The 19,123-nt window shown below is 43.7% G+C and overlaps 1 long non-coding RNA gene across 1 annotated transcript; it reads right to left on the reverse strand.

Annotated features, from left to right (window-relative positions):
* Positions 1-12,851: 12,851 nt before the first annotated feature.
* LOC141582743 (uncharacterized) lies at positions 12,852-19,017 on the reverse strand. The gene is made up of 3 exons (XR_012515622.1): positions 18,331-19,017; positions 15,748-15,980; positions 12,852-14,504 (listed from the first exon to the last, which is right to left on the reverse strand). It is a non-coding gene; the product is annotated as an uncharacterized LOC141582743 (long non-coding RNA).
* Positions 19,018-19,123: the final 106 nt, after the last annotated feature.

Consider the following 19,123-nt stretch of genomic DNA (forward strand, 5'->3'; position numbering starts at 1 on the left):
AACTACAAACTTTGAAGAAAATATAAAAAGAGAAAAAGAAGGAAACCTAGAGATTCTGAGGAATGAGAGAAAAAAACAGCCAGCCTTTGGATGGGAGCTGGAACTGAGAAGAAAGGATTGGCATGGGGTGGGTTTCCCTTCTTACAGCCTTTAACTTAAGTGCAGACTACATGGCACAAGACAGCTAAAATTCTAATAGAAAATCTACCACATTTCTGGCCTAAAGAACCAGATGACAGAATCTGAGGTAATTACGGCCACTTGAAATATGCTGGGGGAATCCTAGAAAGGAAAGAGACGGAACAAGAAAGGCACATATCCTGTGCATAAATTCTGCCAAGGTGTTTGGTTGACCCCTTCTTTCTTCAGCTATGCATGCCTGGGGCAGACTCAGATCACCTTACAGCTAAGACTAAAAGATTTAATAATTGGGCTGATGTCTACCACAGGTGAGACAGTTTGCAGACTTAGAGTAAACAAATTCACTGCTTTCTTTTTAAAAAAAAATAAAAATCGACATTTTTGGAGGAATATGACTAGAATCCAGAGTCTCAAGCTAGCAATTACTATGTCCAACATACAAAACAGATTGACATGAAAAAAGGAAGATGTGGTGGGTGCAGTGGCTCATGACTTTAATCCCAGCACTTTGGGAAGTGAATCACCTGAGGTCAGGAGTTCGAAACCAGGCTCACCAACATGATGAAACCCCATCTCTACTTAAAAAATACAAAAAAAAAAAAAAATAGCTGGGCATGGTGGTAGGTGCCTATAGTTCCAGCTACTTGGGAGGCTGAGGCAGGAGAATCATTTGAACCCAGGAGGTGGAGGTTGCAGTGAGCCGAGATCGTGCCATTGCACTCCAGCCTGGGTGACAGAGCAAGACTGTCTCAAAAAAAAAAAAAGGAAAATGTGACTCACCATTCTCAAAAGATAATCAGGTAAGATAAACTCTGAGATAACCCAGATATTGGCATTATTAATCAGGGTCTTTAAAAAGATTATTGTAGGCCAGGCACAGTGACTCACGTCTATAATCCCAGCACTTTGGGAGGCCAAGGTGGGTGGATCACTTGAGGACAGCAGTTTGAGACCAGCCTGGCCAACATGGCAAAACCCCATCTCTACTAAAAATACAAAAACATTAGCCAGGCATGGTGGCACATGCCTGTAATCCCAGCTACTCGGGAGGCAAGAGAATCACTTGAACCTGGTAGGCAAAAGTTGTAGTGAGCAGAGATTGCACCACTGCACTTCAGCCTAGGGGATGGAGTGAAACATTGTCTCAAAAAAAAAAAAAAAGTTATTGTAACTATGATCAATGAGATAAAGAATAACATACCTGATTGTGCCACTGCACTCTAGCATCTCAAAAAATAATAACACACTTGGACCTTCCTATCAGTGACCATGCTTATTATCTGGGTGACAAAATAATCTGTGCACCAAAACCCTGTGACACATAATTTACCTATACATAAACCCTGCACGTGTACCCCAAAACTAAAATAGAAGTGTTTTTTTTTTTTTCTAATATGAAAGGCGTGGAGCTGATGGTTCATAACGCACAAATTCATAATAGTGTATTGGCATTTTGATTAAAATTAAATACCTAGGCCAGGCGTGGTGGCTCATGCATGTAATCCCAGCACTTTGGGAGGCCGAGGTGGGTGGATCACCTGAAGTCAGGAGTTCGAGACCAGCCTGGCTGACATGGTGAAACTCCGTCTCTACTAAAATTACAAAAATTAGCTGTGCATGGTGCCGCATGCCTGTAATCTCAGCTATATGGGAGGCTGAGGTAGGAGAATCATTTGAACCTGGGAGATGGAGGTTGCAGTGAGCCAAGATTGCAGCAGTGTACTCCCAGCGTGGGTGACAGAGTCAGACTCCATCTCAAAAGTATAAATAAATAAATACCTAATGAAACTAGAGAGAAAAATAGAATAAGAGGCTTGTAATGAATGGGAAAAAGAAGTAAATCTCAAAAGAGAAAATAGGAATAAAAATTAACCAAATTCTAGAACTGAAAAATACCATGTGTCTAGGTGGGGGTGAGGGAGACCCTAAATGGACTTAACGGCAGAATGGAAAAGATAAAGGACCAGTGAACGTGAAGACAGATTAACAGAAATTCTCCAATCTGAATCTGAAAAGGGGAAATAAAGATTAGAAAAATAAAATGAGCAGTACTCAGATCTTACATATGGCTGGGCAGGGTGGCTCCCACCTTTAATACCAGCAGTTTGGGAGGCCAGAGCGGGAAGATGGCTTGAGCCTAAGAGTTTGAGACCAGCCTGGGGAACATAGTGAAAGACCCAGTCCCTACCAAAAAAAATTAGCCTGGCATGGTGGTGTGCTTCTGTAGTCCCTGCTAAATGGGAGGCTGAGATGGGAGGATCGCTTGAGACTGGGAGTTCAAGGCCACAGTGAGACACGACCATGCTACTGTACTCCAGCCTGAGTGACACAGAGAGACCCTGTCTCAAAAAAAGAAAAAAAAATTAATATTGCAAGTAGCAGAGCAACAAATATATGCCAGGAAATAATGATTCAAATGACAACAGTCTTCTTATCAGAAACCATGAAGTCGAGAGATAGAGACCATCCTGGTCAACATGGTGAAACCCCGTCTCTACTAAAAATACAAAAAATTAGCTGGGCATGGTGGCACGTGCCTGTAATCCCAGCTACTCAGGGGGCTGAGGCAGGAGAATTGCCTGAACCCAGGAGGCGGAGGTTGCGGTGAGCCGAGATCGCGTCATTGCACTCCAGCCTGGGTAACAAGAGCGAAACTCCGTCTCAAAAAAAAAAAAAAGAAACCATGAAGACCAGAAGACAATGAAACAACACCTTTAAAATGCTGAAAGAAAAGTTATCAACCCAGAATTCTATAACCAGCAAAATTATCCTTCAAGAGTGAGTCCTGCCGGGCGTGGTGGCTCAAGCCTGTAATCCTAGCACTTTGGGAGGCCGAGGCAGGTGGATCACGAGGTCAAGAGATCGAGACCATCCTGGTCAACATAGTGAAACCCCGTCTCTACTAAAAATACAAAAAAATTAGCTGGGCATGGTGGCACGTGCCTGTAATCCCAGCTACTCAGGAGGCTGAGGCAGGAGAATTGCCTGAACCCAGGGGGCGGAGGTTGCAGTGAGCCGAGATCGCGCCATTGCACTCCAGCCTGGGTAACAGGAGCGAAACTCCGTCTCAAAAAAAAAAAAAAAAAAAGAGTGAGTCCTTCAAAGATGTGAAGCAGATTCACTGTGTCCTGGTTACCACTTGTCTGATTCTGGTGAGACAGAACACCCATACATGCAGCAAGTTATGTGAAGAGGATTTATTACTTATAGATGAGCAGCAAGTGACAACAGAAACCTAGGTTTCATTGAGATCTGGCTCCCCAAGGCTTAGGAAAGCCACTGAAGGTAGATGGAGTCTCAACTGTGTGTGCCCCACTAGCACTGCAGCTGAGGGATCAAAGAAAGCATTCCACCCTGGGTTTTATACCCCAGGGTCTCACAACACAGCAGACTAAAGTGTTGAAGGCCATTTTGTTTATAAGAGGGGCTGGAACAGAGCCCTGCCTGATCTGGCCAGTCCCCCTTATGGCAGGACGTTGCATTCCCAGCACATTCTACAGTTATTCTGCAGAACTAGAAGCAAGAGAACAGGGAGAACTGGGAATCACCTAAAGAACTTTCGCCAGGCGCGGTGGCGCAAGCCTGTAATCGCAGCACTTTGGGAGACCAAGGCGGGTGGATCACGAGGTCAAGAGCTCGAGACCATCCTGGTCAACATGGTGAAACCCCGTCTCTACTAAAAATACAAAAAATTAGCTGGGCATGGTGGCCCGTGCCTGTAATCCCAGCTACTCAGGAGGCTGAGGCAGGAGAATTGCCTGAACCCAGGAGGCAGAGGTTGCGGTGAGCCGAGATCGAGCCATTACACTCCAGCCTGGGTAACAAGAGTGAAACTCTGTCTCAAAAAAAGAAAAAAAAAAAAAAAAAGAACTTCCTAGTTTTTTAGATGAAAGAGAAATATCAGAGGGAAACTAACATATTCAGGAAGGAATGAAGAACATCAACAGCATCCAAATATAAACTCCGTAGTCAGAAAGTATTTATTTAATTTAGTCAAGTATCTAGATATAAAATGCTGGAAGAGGCTTAAAGGAATTAAAGAAGGAATCAAAAGAATTTATCAAAAAGACAGGGTTCACACAGTATCAGTAAAACCACAAGCAGTTTCCTGACGCAGAAGACAGCATATCTCCTTCCTCACTGTTAATATGTGGAGGCTTAAACTAGTGTGGCTGAAGGAGATGTCTTAAAGCTTGTACAAAAGGGATTCTTTCATACGTGCCTCAGGGAGGTCTTGCCTCATGATGTGTGGTCTGTGCTGGGATAGCTACTTCTCTCCTCAGGGTCATTTGTTTCCTAAATATTAAATTTTGCTCTTGCACTTGTCTACATGGGATATACATGCACCCCTCTTAGCACCATAAACCTCTGGGTATATCTAGATTTTAAAGTGTGAATTACATATGGAACTCAAATTATTAATAAATACACTTGTTAGCTGGCTGCAGTAGTACATGCCTACAATCACAGCTACTCAGGAGGCTGAGGCAGGAGGAAAGTTTGAGGCCAGAAGTTCAAGGCTCTGGTGAGCAATGACCATGCCCGTGAATAGCCACTGCACTTGAGCCTGAACAACAAAGCAAGATTATGTCTCTAAATAAATAAGTGTTCATCTCACTCTTGGAAATTTCATTCATTGAAAAAAAAAAACTAACAAGAAGCCCTGTGTATGAGAGTATTCACTTAGGTATTATTCTGAATAGTGTGAAGCTGAAAACAAGCATTCCCAATAAGAAGAGAATGATTAAGCAACAACCGTCCATTAGTGGAATAGAATATTAGGACACTATCAAAATACATGTGAAAAATTAGTAACAATGTGCAAAAATGTGTGTACTATAATATTCATTACCAGAAACAAATTACAAAATTACATGTCTATCACGATCATGACTATGCACATACATGCATTTATTCATTTGAGAAACCTTATTGAACATTTAATGTGTACCAGATGTTGTGCTATTTATAGGATATACGAAGCTGAGAAGATACGATCCCCTTCCTCAAGGAGGTTCAGTCTAAGTAGAAAACAGTCATGGAAACAAACTGAAAGGTATTATCATTCACAAGATCCTTTTGGAGGATGAAAGGAACATTAAATCCTGCTGAAGAAGTAAGTGAAGACTTCACAAAGTAGGTGTGACATCTGTAGACAAGAATGACAAGGAATATGAAGAAAAGAAATCAGTTGTATCAGGGTGGTGAGATGATGTATCATTTATTTTTCAAATTCTTTATAATTTTTTTTTTTTTTTTTTTTTTTTGAGACAGAGTCTTTCTCTGTCGCCCAGGCTGGAATGCAGTGGTGTGATCTCAGCTCACTGCAACCTCCGCCTCCTGGGTTCAAGCAATTCTCCTGCCTCAGCCTCCCAAATAGCTGGGATTACAGGCACACGCCACCACACCTGGCTAACATTTTTTTATATTTCTAGTAGAGACAGGGTTTTGCCATGTTGGCCAGGTTGGAACTCCTGACTTTAGGTGATCCGCCCACCTCGGCCTCCCAAAGTGCTGGGATTACTGCACCCAGCCAATGTTAAAATGTTTTTATTATTTTAAAAGATTTTAAAATGAAACCTTCTATAATATACCTAGCCACCATGGGAAAGCTTTATGTTAAATAAACCTCAATTATATTGTAAAAGAAAATCGGTGGGTTTTTTTTTTTTTTTTTTTGATTCTTTGTTTTTGAGATGGAGTCTTGCTCTGTTACTCAGGCTGGAGTGCAGTGGTACGATCTCGACTCACTGAAACCTTCACCTCCTGGGTTCAAGTGATTCTCCTGCCTCAGTCTCCTGAGTAGCTGGGATTACAGGCATGTGCCACTATGCCCGGCTAATTTTTGTATATATACATATTTTTTTTTTTGAGACGGAGTTTCACTCTTGTTACCCAGGCTGGAGTGCAATGGCGCGATCTCGGCTCACTGCAACCTCCGCCTCCTGGGTTCAGGCAATTCTCCTGCCTCAGCCTCCTGGGTAGCTGGGATTACAGGCACGCGCTACCATGCCCAGCTAATTTTTTGTATTTTCAGTAGAGACGGGGTTTCACCATGTTGACCAGGATGATCTTGATCTCTTGACCTTGTGATCCACCCGCCTTGGCCTACCAAAGTGCTGGGATTACAGGCATGAGCCACTGCGCCCGGTCGTATATTTTTTTTTTAGTAAAGACAGGGTTTCACCATCTTGGCCAGGCTAGTCTTGAACTCCTGACCTCGTGATCCACCCACCTCAGCCTCCCAAAGTGCTGAGATTACAGGCGTGAGCCACCACTCCTGGCTGGGGTTTTGTTTTGGTTTTGGTTTTGGTTTTGCTTTGAGACAGAGTATCGCTCTGTTGCCCAGGCTGGACTGCAGTGGCGTGATTTTGGCTCACTGCAACCTCTGCCTCCCGAGTTCAAGCAATTCTCCTGCTTCAGCCTCCTGAGTAGCTGGGACTACAGGTGTGGGCCACCATGCCTAGCTAATTTTTGTATTTTTACTAGAGATGGGGTTTCACAATGTTGGCCAGGTTGGCCTTGAACCCCTGACCTCATGACCCACCCACCTTGGCCTCGAAAAGTGCTGGAATTACAGGCATGAGTCATCATACCCAGCCTAAAAGAGTCTTTGCATATGTACTTAAGTTAAGGATCTTGAGTTGAGATCATCTGAGATTTAGGGTAGGCCCTAAATCCAATGACAAGGGGCCTTATAAGAGAAAGGCAGAGGGATATTTGGGACACAGACACACAGGGAGGAACGCCATGTGACAATGGAGGCAGACATTGAAATCATGCAGGTCCAATGCAAAGAATGACAAGCCACCAGAAACCGAAAAAAATCAAGAAACGTATGATAGTTAATTTTATACATCAACTTGGCTGAGGCAGAGGGTGCCCAGATATTTCTTCAAACATTATTCTGGGCATTTCTTTGGGGTGTTTTGGATGAGACAAACGTTTACGTTGGTGGACTCTGAGTAAAGCAGATTACCCTCCATAATGCACATGGTCTCAGCTGGTCAATTGAAGGCCTCAATAGAGTAACAACAAAAAATATGGCATCCCTGAACAAGAGGAAACGTTCCAGAAGGCTGACTTCTGACTTTTTCTGTATCATCAGCTATTCCTGGCTTTACAGGAGACTGCTTTCAGACTCAAACTAAAACATCACTGGGGCGGACACGGTGGCTAACACCTATAATCAGCATTTTGGGAGGCCAGGGCGAGGGATTGCTTGAGCCCAGGAGGTAAAGACCAGCCTGGCCAACATGGTGAAATCCCCATCTCTACTAAAAAGGCAAAAATCAGCTGGGCCTGGTGACACAAGTCTGTAATCCCAGATACTCGGGAGGCTGAGGCAAGTGAATCACTGAAACCCAGGAGGCAGAGGTTGCAGTGAGCAGACGTACAACCGCATTCCAGCCAGGGCCACAAAGCCAGACTGCATCTCAAAAAAAAAAAAAAAAAGAAGGAAGAAAGGAAGGAAGAAAAATAGAATGTAAAGTGCCTACCTCATAGGAGTGACAATAAATGATGTTCCTTACTCTTCCTTTCCTCCTTCTCTTCCTCCTCCGCTCTCCTTCTCTCATATGAAAGCTCCGTAGACAGTGCTTCTTCCAACCCTATCCAGGATGATGTCCCTTGACCCCAGCCAGAATGCCTTAATCCATGGCTCCGAGCATAGGTAGTGAGCACCTCATTCCTACCTCTGTGTTTTGCAAGCTTTTATCCCTCCTACCCAAATCCTCATTCTCCTTAAGGGCCCAGCTCTTGACTCCCTGCTCTCCAAAGTTTTTGGTTGACACTCAGCCCACAGTTCTTCCTCCTTGCTCTGAACTCCCAAAGCACACATTTTCTGCACAATTCCTTTGATTCTCAAGTGAGTACTACCTTACATGGCTTCTCTTGCTCTCTGCACAGCCAGTTCCCAGCATGCAATCAGGCACTGTTTGGGAACTAGAAACCATTTCCCACAGAAACAATGTTATCAATGGTGGTCAGGCTAGCAAAAAGCATGCTCGATAACCTATTGGGCGTTGAGCCTCTGGAAAACAGGTCCCACAGACATTCCAAGTGTTCTAATCATGATCCATTGTGCGTAAGGAGAAGTAATAGAGATGGTGGCCCACTGTTCTGGCGGCACTGTCTGGCATAGCTGCCTCTGTCTTCTGCTGTCAGGTAGGTCCAGGACAAGATGCCCCAAATGGGTGGCTAAAGGTATCTAGAGAGAGGGGGGCCACCAACTCTGCTAGGATCCTGGCCCAGGATTGATCCAGCCTGACAGACAGGAAGGTCTACCCCAGCTCCCAAGGGAAGCAATGCACCTCCTCGCCTTTGGGTGTGGCCTGGAGGTCTCGGGCAGGCTGCAGAGGGACTCACTCACATTAGACCAAAGTGAGCCCAGGTGTCCCTGAACAGAGCTGCCGTTTTACTGCTGACGCGAGACTGGGCAATCACTGCCCTTTCAATTGAATGAGGCTTAGTGCCTGGCAATGCTTCCTGGTGCAGTTCAGGGCTCTGTGCTCTTCCTCTAGCCTGCTGGAGATAAGGAGCAGTCCAGCACTTTGCCTGCAGCAAGACAGACTCAGGTTTTAGTCTGGGCTAACCCATTTAACTCCTTAGTGCCTGCTACCCAATCCTCAAACTAGTCTCATGAGCATCACCTGGGAGTTTTGTAGAAAAGCAGAATCTCAGCCCCCACCTTCACACCTGCTCATTAAGAATCTGCATTTTAATAAGATCCCCAGGTGATTCGTATGTGCATTAAAGTTTGAGAAGCAATGTCTTAATTGCTAAAAGCAGGGTGGAATTAACCCTAGATTTGCAATCCAAAGACTCGGGAGAACAATGGAGGATCCCAGCCTTGGTCCCAGCAGTAAAAACAAAACAAACAAACAAACAAAACCAGAGGCAAGGATGGTGTGAATAAAAGCCAAGTTTCCTGCAGCCCAGCCTTCTAAAACACCCAAGAGATGGAGTTTCTAGCTGGGATACACATGAGACTTCCATCTGTAATGTGTAGCCATAAACCAACAAGTGCCTGTATTTCTATTTTTTTTTTTTTTTTTTTTTTTTTTTTTTTTTTGAGACAGAGTTTCGCTCTTGTTACCCAGGCTGGAGTGCAATGGCGCGATCTCGGCTCGCCACAACCTCCGCCTCCTGGGTTCAGGCAATTCTCCTGCCTCAGCCTCCTGAGCAGCTGGGATTACAGGCACGCGCCACCATGCCCAGCTAATTTTTTGTATTTTTCGTAGAGACGGGGTTTCACCATGTTGACCAGGATGATCTTGATCTCATGACCTCATGATCCACCCGTCTCAGCCTCCCAAAGTGCTGGGATTACAGGCATGAGCCACCGCACCCGGCCCCCAAAATGGGATATAATTAACGAGCACAGGCTCTGATGCAGGCAGACCTGCCTCCTAAACCCAGCATTTCAACGGACTTAATGTGTGGGCTTAGGGATGCTACTGGTCTCTCTGAGCCTCAGTTTCCTTATCTGTGCTACTACTACAGTGAAAACCTACCTCTCAGAATTGTTGGACAATGAAATGAGTCAACATTCAAAATATACCTGGTAAATAACAGGCACTCAGTAAATGGTTACTCCTTGTCGTTTGAATCTCCCCACCCCCCACACTGCAGGTCAGCATATTTTATATATTCAATAAACAGTTGGTAGAAAGGCATACGGAGTGGAATAATGGACACTGGAGACTCAGAAGGGGGTAGGGTTGGAGGAGGGTGAGGGATGAAAAACTACCTATTATATACAATGTATACTATTCGGATGACAGGTGCGCTAAAATCCTAGATTTTACCACTATACGATTCATCCATGCAACCAAAACCGCCTCATACTCCTAAAGCTAGTGAAATAAAAGAGATATTTTATTTTATTTTATTTTATTTTATTTTATTTATTTATTTATTTATTTATTTATTTATTTTTTTGAGACGGAGTTTCACTCTTGTTACCCAGGCTGGAGTGCAATGGCGCGATCTCGGCTCACCGCAACCTCCGCCTCCTGGGTTCAGGCAATTCTCCTGCCTCAGCCTCCTGAGTAGCTGGGATTACAGGCACGTGCCACCATGCCCAGCTAATTTTTAGTATTTTTAGTAGAGATGGGGTTTCACCATGTTGACCAGGATGGTCTCGATCCCTTGACTTCGTGATCCACCCGCCTCGGCCTCCCAAAGTGCTGGGATTACAGGCTTGAGCCACCGCGCCCGGCTTAAAAGAGATATTTTAAAGATACCTGTAATTAATTTTGAGGGCATCAGATTGTTGACCAGTTATTCCAATGTTGTTTATTGAAATTTTCTGTGGCCAGGCGCAGTGGCTCACTCCTGTAATCCCAACACTTTGGGAGGCGCAGGTGGACAGATTGCTTAAGTTGGGGAGGTTGAGGCTGCAGTGAGCCGAGATGTCGTCACTGGACTGGTCTCTCTGAGCCTGGGCAACAAAACGAGACACTCTGTCAAAAAAGAAAGGAAGGAAGGAGAGAGGTAGGGAGGGAGGGAGGGAGGGAGGGAGGAAGGAAGGAAGGAAGGAAGGAAGGAAGGAAGGAAGGAAGGAAGGAAGGGAGAAAAACTTCCCCTTCCTCTCCGTTCTCTAATATATATATATTTTTTTATTTTTTTATTAGAGTCTTGCTCTGTCACCCAGGCTGGAGTACAGTGTCGTGATCTCTGCTCACTGCAACCTCCACCTCCCGGGTTCAAGGGATTCTCCTGCCTCAGCCTCCCGAGTAGCTGGGATTACAGGCACACACCACCATGCCCGGGTTATTTTTGCATTGTTAAAAGAGATGGGGTTTATGCCATGTTGGCCAGGCTGGTCTCAAACTCCTGACCTCAGGTGATCTGCCCACCTCGGCCTCCTAAAGTTCTAGAATTACAGGTGTCAGCCACTGCGACTGGCCTCCATCCTCTAATATTAAACTAATTTTCTATTCTATTTATTTATTTATTTATTTATTTTGAGACAGGGTCTCGCACTGTGATGCTGTTGCCTTAGTGTGACCGTGGTTCACTGCAGCCTTGAACTCCTGTGCTCAAGCAATCCTCCCACCTCACCTTCCAGAGTAGCTGGCACAACCGCATGCACCAACACACCTGGTTAGCTTTTGTACTTTTTCAGAGAATGAGTTTTGACAAGTTGCCCAGGCTGGACTCAAACTCTTGGACTCAAGCTATCCTTCTGCCTCAGCCTCTCAAAGTGCTGGGATTACAGGCATGAGCCACCACACCTGGCCTAAATTATTTTTAATATTATATTAGATTCACTTTTGAGTCAATCTATCATGTAGTTGTTCACCAGATGTTTCTAAATTCACGCTCTTTTAACTGGTTTGTTTACAAATAAAAATTTCAGAAAATTAATTTAGAAAACTTTAAAAATTAAATCTGTTTATTATTGCTGATGAAATATGGAATCGTTTTGTGAGTTCCAAAAGTCTTCCAGGATTTTTATTGTCATTTCTAGTAAGTGTATACATTTTGGAACATTTGCCAGTGTTACAATATTTTTTGTCTTATATTGTGTTATGGTATGTACCTCGCTTATTATTTTTATGTAGATCACATAATTTTCTAATTAAAATGTTTCCTAGGTGTTTTTACATATTAATGCGATCATGAATGAGATCTCTTTTTATATTTTCCTTTTTTTTTTTTTTTTTTTTTTTTTGAGACGGAGTTTCGCTCTTGTTGCCCAGGCTGGAGTGCAATGGCACGATCTCGGCTCACCGCAACCTCCACCTCTCGGGCTCAGGCAATTCTCCTGCCTCAGCCTCCTAAGTAGCTGGGATTACAGGCACGCACCACCACGCCCAGCTAGTTTTTTGTATTTTTAGTAGAGACGGGGTTTCACGATGTTGACCAGGATGGTCTCGATCTCTCGACCTCGTGATCCACCCACCTCGGCCTCCCAAAGTGCTGGGATTACAGGCTTGAGCCACCGTGCCCGGCCCTTCTTTTTATATTTTCTAAACTGTTATTGTTTAGCTATTATAAGAGCTCCATAGATTTCATATACGTAGCTTGTTTCGCATAAATACATTTTTTTGTGAATTTAGCAATTTTACAGTTAATTGATTTCCGAGTGTTAAAAAGAATAAAAATAAACAGTTGCTAGGTGATTGATCACATGAATAATCCTAAATAAAACTAAACTAAATAAATGCTCACTGTAAAAAAAAAAAAAAAAAAGAAAGAAAGAAACTTAGTTAAATTAAATTAAACAGAGTTAGGGGCTGGGCACAGTGGCTCACGCCTATAACCCCAGCATTTTGAGAGGCTAAGGCAGGTGGATCACTTGAGTCCAGGATTTTGGGAACAACCTAGGCAACATGGCAAAATCCAGTCTCTACAAAAATACACAAAAATGAACCAGATGTGGTGGCATGCACCTGTAATCCCAGCCACTCAGGAGGCTGAGGTGGGAGGGTCTCTTGAGCCTGGCAAGTTTAGGCTGCAATGAGTTGTGATCGTGCCAATGCCCTCTATCCTGGGTAACAGAGCAAGACCCTGTCTCAAAACAAACAAACAAAAATTAACAGAGTTTAATTGAGCAAAGAACCGTTCACACATTGGGCAGTCTCCTGAGCTACAGAAGGCTCAGAGAGACTCCAATGCAGTTATATGGTGGAAGAAGATTTACAGAGAGAAAGAGAAAAGTGACATACAGAAAACAGAAGTGAGGTACAGAAACAATTGGATTGGTTATAGCCCAGCGTTTATTTTATTTGAACGTGGTGTGGACAGTTGAACTCCTTTGATTGGCCGAAATTTGGTGACTGGCACAAGAGTAGGTTACAGTCTAGTTATACTTTTATTTAGGTTAAAATTTGTTATGTGCAGAGAAAACTTTAGGCTGAACTTAAAATGTGTAAGGAGGCAGCTTTTGGCTAAACTTGATTACTACTGTTTTCTTACTGTTTTTCCAACTATCCAAGAAAATCATCCTTGTTATGGATACTTTTGAAAAACACAAGGAAGTATAGTGAAAAATCCTTAAAATACGCTACAATACTACTACCCAGGAACATAATATGTTGATGCTAATGTTTTGGTGTATTTCCTTCCAAATTCTTTATTTTTTTGAGACAGGGTCTCCCTGTGTTGCCCAGGCGGGAGTACAATGGCATGATCAGGGCTCACTGCAGCCTCAACCTCCTAGGTTAAATTTGTCCTCCCACCTCAGCCTCCCTAGTAGCTGGGACTACGGATACATGCCACTGCACCCAACTAATTTTTGTATTTTTTAGTAGGGATAGGGTTTTGCCATGTTGCCTGGGCTGATCCGGAACTCCTGGATTCAAGCAATCTACTTTCCTTGGCCTTTCAAAGGGCTGGGATTACAGGTGTGAGCCACTGTGCCTGTCACAAATACATACGTACATACATACATACATACATATATTAGAGAGAATATGAATATGAAGGTAATAATAACTGTTATATCTAGCGTTTCACACAAAAACGTGGTCTCTGAATAAAATGGGCTTTCCTTGCTGAGCGCTGCTGAGTGTGAGGGTCCCAGCCAGGCTGAGACATTTCCTTGATTCCAGGGCTAGCCTCTGTTACTCAAATCTCCAAGTGATGCCCACGCTGCACAGCCGTACTTTCAAAGACTATATGCAGAATAAAAAGTGGTGACGTCAGAACACATTTGAGTTGGCCAGTCAAACACAATCTGTTTCAAACCCAATGGCATTTTTTAAGGGAAATAATGAGGAGCTGAAACGAGGGGTTAGGAGGCAAGTGCCTTTGAAACTTTAACTCTGGCTTTGTCTGTCACAAACCCTCTAAGCCGGGCAGAGTTTCCACTTTAATTGGGAGAGAGAGGAGGCACTTGAAATTGAGCAAGAGACACATTCTTTCATTGATCTAGGGGAGAGTAAAGCATGTTTAGGCAAACAGAAAGCTGAAATCTCACATTCACTATGCTGGTCCTAAGAGGAGTTGGCATCCTGAATGAGGCTCTGGCGAAGTTCTAAGACACCAGGACTTCAAACTGCTGAGGATTCAGACATCAGAACCTTAGTGAGGCCTTGTTCAGGAGCTTCAGGGACAGTCCATTCAGATTCCAGCTGGGATTGTGGCAGCCCCCAAGCCCCCACTCCCACAAGAATGTGGGACGTGGGCCACTGGTCTCTGTGGTCTTTCTCAGCCCAGGCCTGGTCCCCAGGGTTTCATCGTCTGGATAAGTGCAGGTTCCCTTTCCTCCTTTGTCCAAATCTTGTTCTTGATCCCAGGGGTGCTTAGGATTGAAGTAGCAAGCATGGTTTCAAATCCTCAGTTCTGCCATTTGTAATCTATATATGAAGACTTGGCTGTGACATGAAACCTCTCTGCTCCTGTTTCCACATCTGTAAAATAGGAGTAACAATAGTACTTCTCTTCCTGGGTTATTGTGAGAATTCATTATGATAGTCTAAAAATTCTCACATCTTGGGAAGATGGCTTGAGCCCAGGATTTTGAGACCAGCCTGGGAAACATAGCAAGACCCTGTATCTACATTTTTTTTTTTTTTAATTAGCCAGGTGTGGTTGCGTGTGCCTGAAGTCCCAACAATTTGGGGGGCTGAAAGCAAGAGGATTGCTTGAGACCAGGAGTTCCAGGCTGCAGTGAGCTATGATCATGCCTCTGCATCCAGCCTGGATGAAGAGTGATGCTGTCAAAAAAAAAAAAAAAAAAAAAAAAAAAAAAAAAGCCTCCAGCCGGGCGCGGTGGCTCAAGCCTGTAATCCCAGCACTTTGGGAGGCTGAGGCCGGTGGATCACGAGGTCAAGAGATCGAGACCATCCTGGTCAACATGGTGAAACCCCGTCTCTACTAAAAATACAAAAAATTAGCTGGGCACGGTGGTGTGTGCCTGTAATCCCAGCTACTCAGGAGGCTGAGGCAGGAGAATTGCCTGAACCCAGGAGGCGGAGGTTGCGGTGAGCCGAGATCGCGCCATTGCACTCCAGCCTGGGTAACAAGAGCGAAACTCTGTCTCAAAAAAAATAAAAAGCCTCCAAAAAGTACCTGGGCATGGAAAGGTGTTCAATAAATGAGAGTTAGATTGGGGTGTTCCCTCCCCCATGAACCCAATACAGACTCTGTCCTTTAACAAATCCGAAATTCACTTCTTTTTAATCCCTTTGCCAAATCCTTAATGCTGATTTCATGTCTAGACCCCAGCCTCTTTTGCTTCCAATTTGTCCAAGCAGCTGCTTCTAGATACAGCTTTCTCACATCTGCAGCTTGGACCATATCAAGGGGATAGTCTCCATCATGGGCCCCTCCCAAACCCATCTCCTCCTCTATCGCGTCCATTCACTCCATCTGCTTTGCCGTTCTTCCTTTAACATCACTACTGGGGAAAACTCCCAGTTTTTAGTCACTGAGACTTCTATCTTCATTCAAATCCCACTCATTTGTGGCAAGAAACTTACTCACAAAACGAAAACAGAAAAATACTGTAATAAAACTCAAGGGGGTTGAGTGGGCATTCCTCTCATGCAAAATCAAAACTTACCTTATAAAAAGTTTTCATTGTTTTTAATGGACATTTATAAAGGAAAGATAGCCTCTGCTAGCAAGTATGTGATTAAAGGATACTCTTACCCACTGGAGATAAGAGGATATATTGACTCCACTCTTTGGAAGGCATCTGGGCATGACTTATGGAATGATACACATGTTCTGGCCAGGTAGAGTGGCTCACACCTGTAATCCCAGCACTTTGGGAGGCCGAGGAGGGAAGATGCTCTGAGCCCAGAATTTTGAGACTACAGTAAGCTCTGATGGTGCCACTGCCCTCCAGCCTGGGCGACACAGGGAGATGCTGTCTCTAAAATCTTAAAAAAAAAAAAAAAAAAAAAAGAAAGAAAGAAAGAAAAAAGAAATCTCAATTCCTAGGAGGCAACTTTAAGGAAATAATAAGAAATTTGAGTGAAAAGGCTTTATGCTAATATATATTCATTGTGGTTATGATAGAAAACATTGGAAGCCGCCGGGCGCGATGGCTCAAGCCTGTAATCCCAGCACTTTGGGAGGCCGAGGCGGGTGGATCACGAGGTCGAGAGATCGAGACCATCCTGGTCAACATGGTGAAACCCCGTCTCTACTAAAAATACAAAAAATCAGCTGGGCATGGTGGCACGTGCCTGTAATCCCAGCTACTCAGGAGGCTGAGGCAGGAGAATTGCCTGAACCCGGGAGGTGGAGGTTGCGGTGAGCCGAGACCGAGTCATTGCACTCCAGCCTGGGTAACAAGAGTGAAACTCTGTGTCAAAAAAAAAAAAAAAAAAAAAAAAAAGAAAAAAAAAAACAAAAAACAAAAAACAAAAAAAACATTGGAAGCCACCTAAAAGACCTGCAACAAAAAATCTGGAAAATAAATGATACTGAATCTACCATGTATAGTTCTGCAGATAGTAAAATAATAATGTGGCATGTGCCTGGAGTTCCAGCTACTCAGGAGGCTGAGCCCAGGAGGATGGCTTAAGCCCAGGAGATTGAGGCTACTGCAGTCCAGCCTGGACAACAGAGTAGGACTCTGTCTCAAAAAAAAATAAGCACATAAAAAATAGTAACAATGAAGCCTCTACATAGAAAAGTTAATAATAATTGTGAAAAGGTACAAAAATGCGTGTGTGTGTCTAGATATTGGGAAAGGACTTAAAAAATAAATAAATAAAACAGAGGACTGTGCGGTGGCTCACGCCTGTAATCCCAGTAGTTTGGGAGGTCGAGGTGGGCGGATCACCTGAGGTCGGGAGTTCAAGACCAGCCTGACCAACATGGAGAAACCCTATTTCTACTAAAAATACAAAATTAGCTGGACGTGGTGGTGCATGCCTGTAATCCCAGCTACTCAGGAGGCTGAGGCAGGAGAATCACTTGAACCCGGGAGGCGGAGGTTGCAGTGAGCTGAGAATCATGCCATTGCACTCCAGCCTTGGCAACAAGAGTGAAAGAAACGCCGTCTCAAAAAACAAAAACCAAAACCAAAAAAAAACCTCAGCAAAATACTACCAGTGTCTGTGCTTAGGAGTTGTAATTATGAATAGGGAGGGTTTTTCTTTTCTTTTTCTCTACTTTTCAAAGTTTCTGTAATGTGGTTATATTCCTGTTATATATATATATATATAAATTATATGTTACTTTTATAAATACATATATCTGAAACCTCCCTGGAATTAAAGAGTTCTTAGCAAGGAGTTCCTTTCGCAAAGGACCACCAAGCGGCAGTCCTCTATCCATGCCAAGTTAGTCAAACCACCAAGGAACCCACTGCCAAAGGGACCCTATTTTTGAATCCACTAATCCCAAAGCCAGAGACTGGAAGGTGGGTAGAGTCTGCGCCCTTCTTACGTGGGAAACACTAGCTAACTCTAGGGCTTGTAACAAAACACCTGGAGGGGCGGAAATGGGAGGCTAAGAGCAGCTCAGTCCCGGGGCAGTCCTGCGGCTGGTGGCAGCAAAGGGAAGGCCAGGCAGTCCCTTTCTGCCCTAAGACTCGCTCCACGGCCGCCTTGAAAAAGGGACGTTTAAGTGAAGTTAGGGAAGAAAAAAAAGGTATAGATAGGCTCTTTAGGAGATAGCGAATTGGAGTAAATACTTCCCAAGAAGAATGTTTTAGTGGCAATTTGCAGAACTGAAAGAGACAATTCAGGTGTGTGCGCTGGCGGCGATTGGGAATTAGGGATCGTTCTAAACTCTGGACTGGATTTAGTAGACAAAGGAACTGGATTGGGACTAGCGTGTTTTAAAGCTGGCACAGATTTAAAGAGGAAGTTGGCAAGAAACTAAAGTTTCCTGAGTGCTGCCTACTATGTGCCAGACGCTTTAAAAACATTATCGCTTTTCATCCTCAGGGTAGCTCAATCCGGAAGGTATTATTGTCCTTGATTTACAGGGGGAAGAAATTAAAGCTCAGAAAATAATTGTACGAGGTTACACACTGGAGAGTGGCAGAGCCAGGAGGGAGACCTCCCGCTGTCTTGACTCCAGAGCCCAAGCCCTTTCCTCTAGGTCTATGCCAACCCCTTTCTTTAGATTTGAGGAAACTGATTGCACCTTGTAGTACAGATCATCAGAGAAAAGGCAGGTCTCAAAGCCAAGTCCTCTGATCCCCAGCGCCGTGAATTTTCCACTACTCATCAGGGTCAACCATCCACCACTGCCGGTAGGCTTCTGCCTCACCTGCTGCATCTGTTGGATTCTCCTTTCTAGTACAACTCCTGGGTGATTGGGAAGCCCAGGCTGACGTCTCCCTCGGTTCGTTGCTATTTGAGGCTTTATTGTTACTAACATCACTTTTATTTTTATTTCATTTGATTGTTCACGTCTGTATTTCCTCCCAGGCTGGGAATATTTGTTGAAAAACATTATCTGTGAAATAAAGAGCATGTAACTGAATACATAAAAGCTGTTTGCCCAGGGGCTTTATGTTTGAAACTGAAGTCTGCACAACCATCAAGTGTATTATCTGTATGATATCTAATACCACCACTTTAGAGTGTGAGAATGAACCCTTTTCTTAAAAGGAAAAAAAAAAAATAAGAAAAGAATATTGACCTTTCTAATGTTTCCCAGCACAAAGAAATCTATCTACTGTAGATTCCAAGACAGACCAGACCAATATGTTGACATGCTGGGCTCAGATTTCATTCCTGAAAATCTGGAACCTTATGCTATATAAATAACACGATTTTTTTCCTTCATTCAAATCAAGAGGAGAAACAATTGCTGGCAGATCTCAGGGTTTGCCCTCCCCCTAACTGTCCCCACAAGTCCTAACTAGCTACCCACAAGTCATGACTCGCATATTTTCATTTGACGAGTTTTGAAACATTCTGGAAATCTTAGGGAGAAAGAGAACCAGATCCTCCTGAGAAACAAAGGGGAAAAAAATGGAAAGAAAAAAAGACCATAAAGGAAAATGTCTTACATATATAAGTTAATACTGAAATAGTTAATGAGACTTGAAAGTTAA

Source organism: Saimiri boliviensis, chromosome X (assembly GCF_048565385.1).
Source record: "Saimiri boliviensis isolate mSaiBol1 chromosome X, mSaiBol1.pri, whole genome shotgun sequence".
In the NCBI taxonomy this organism is placed as follows: Eukaryota; Metazoa; Chordata; class Mammalia; order Primates; family Cebidae; genus Saimiri; species Saimiri boliviensis.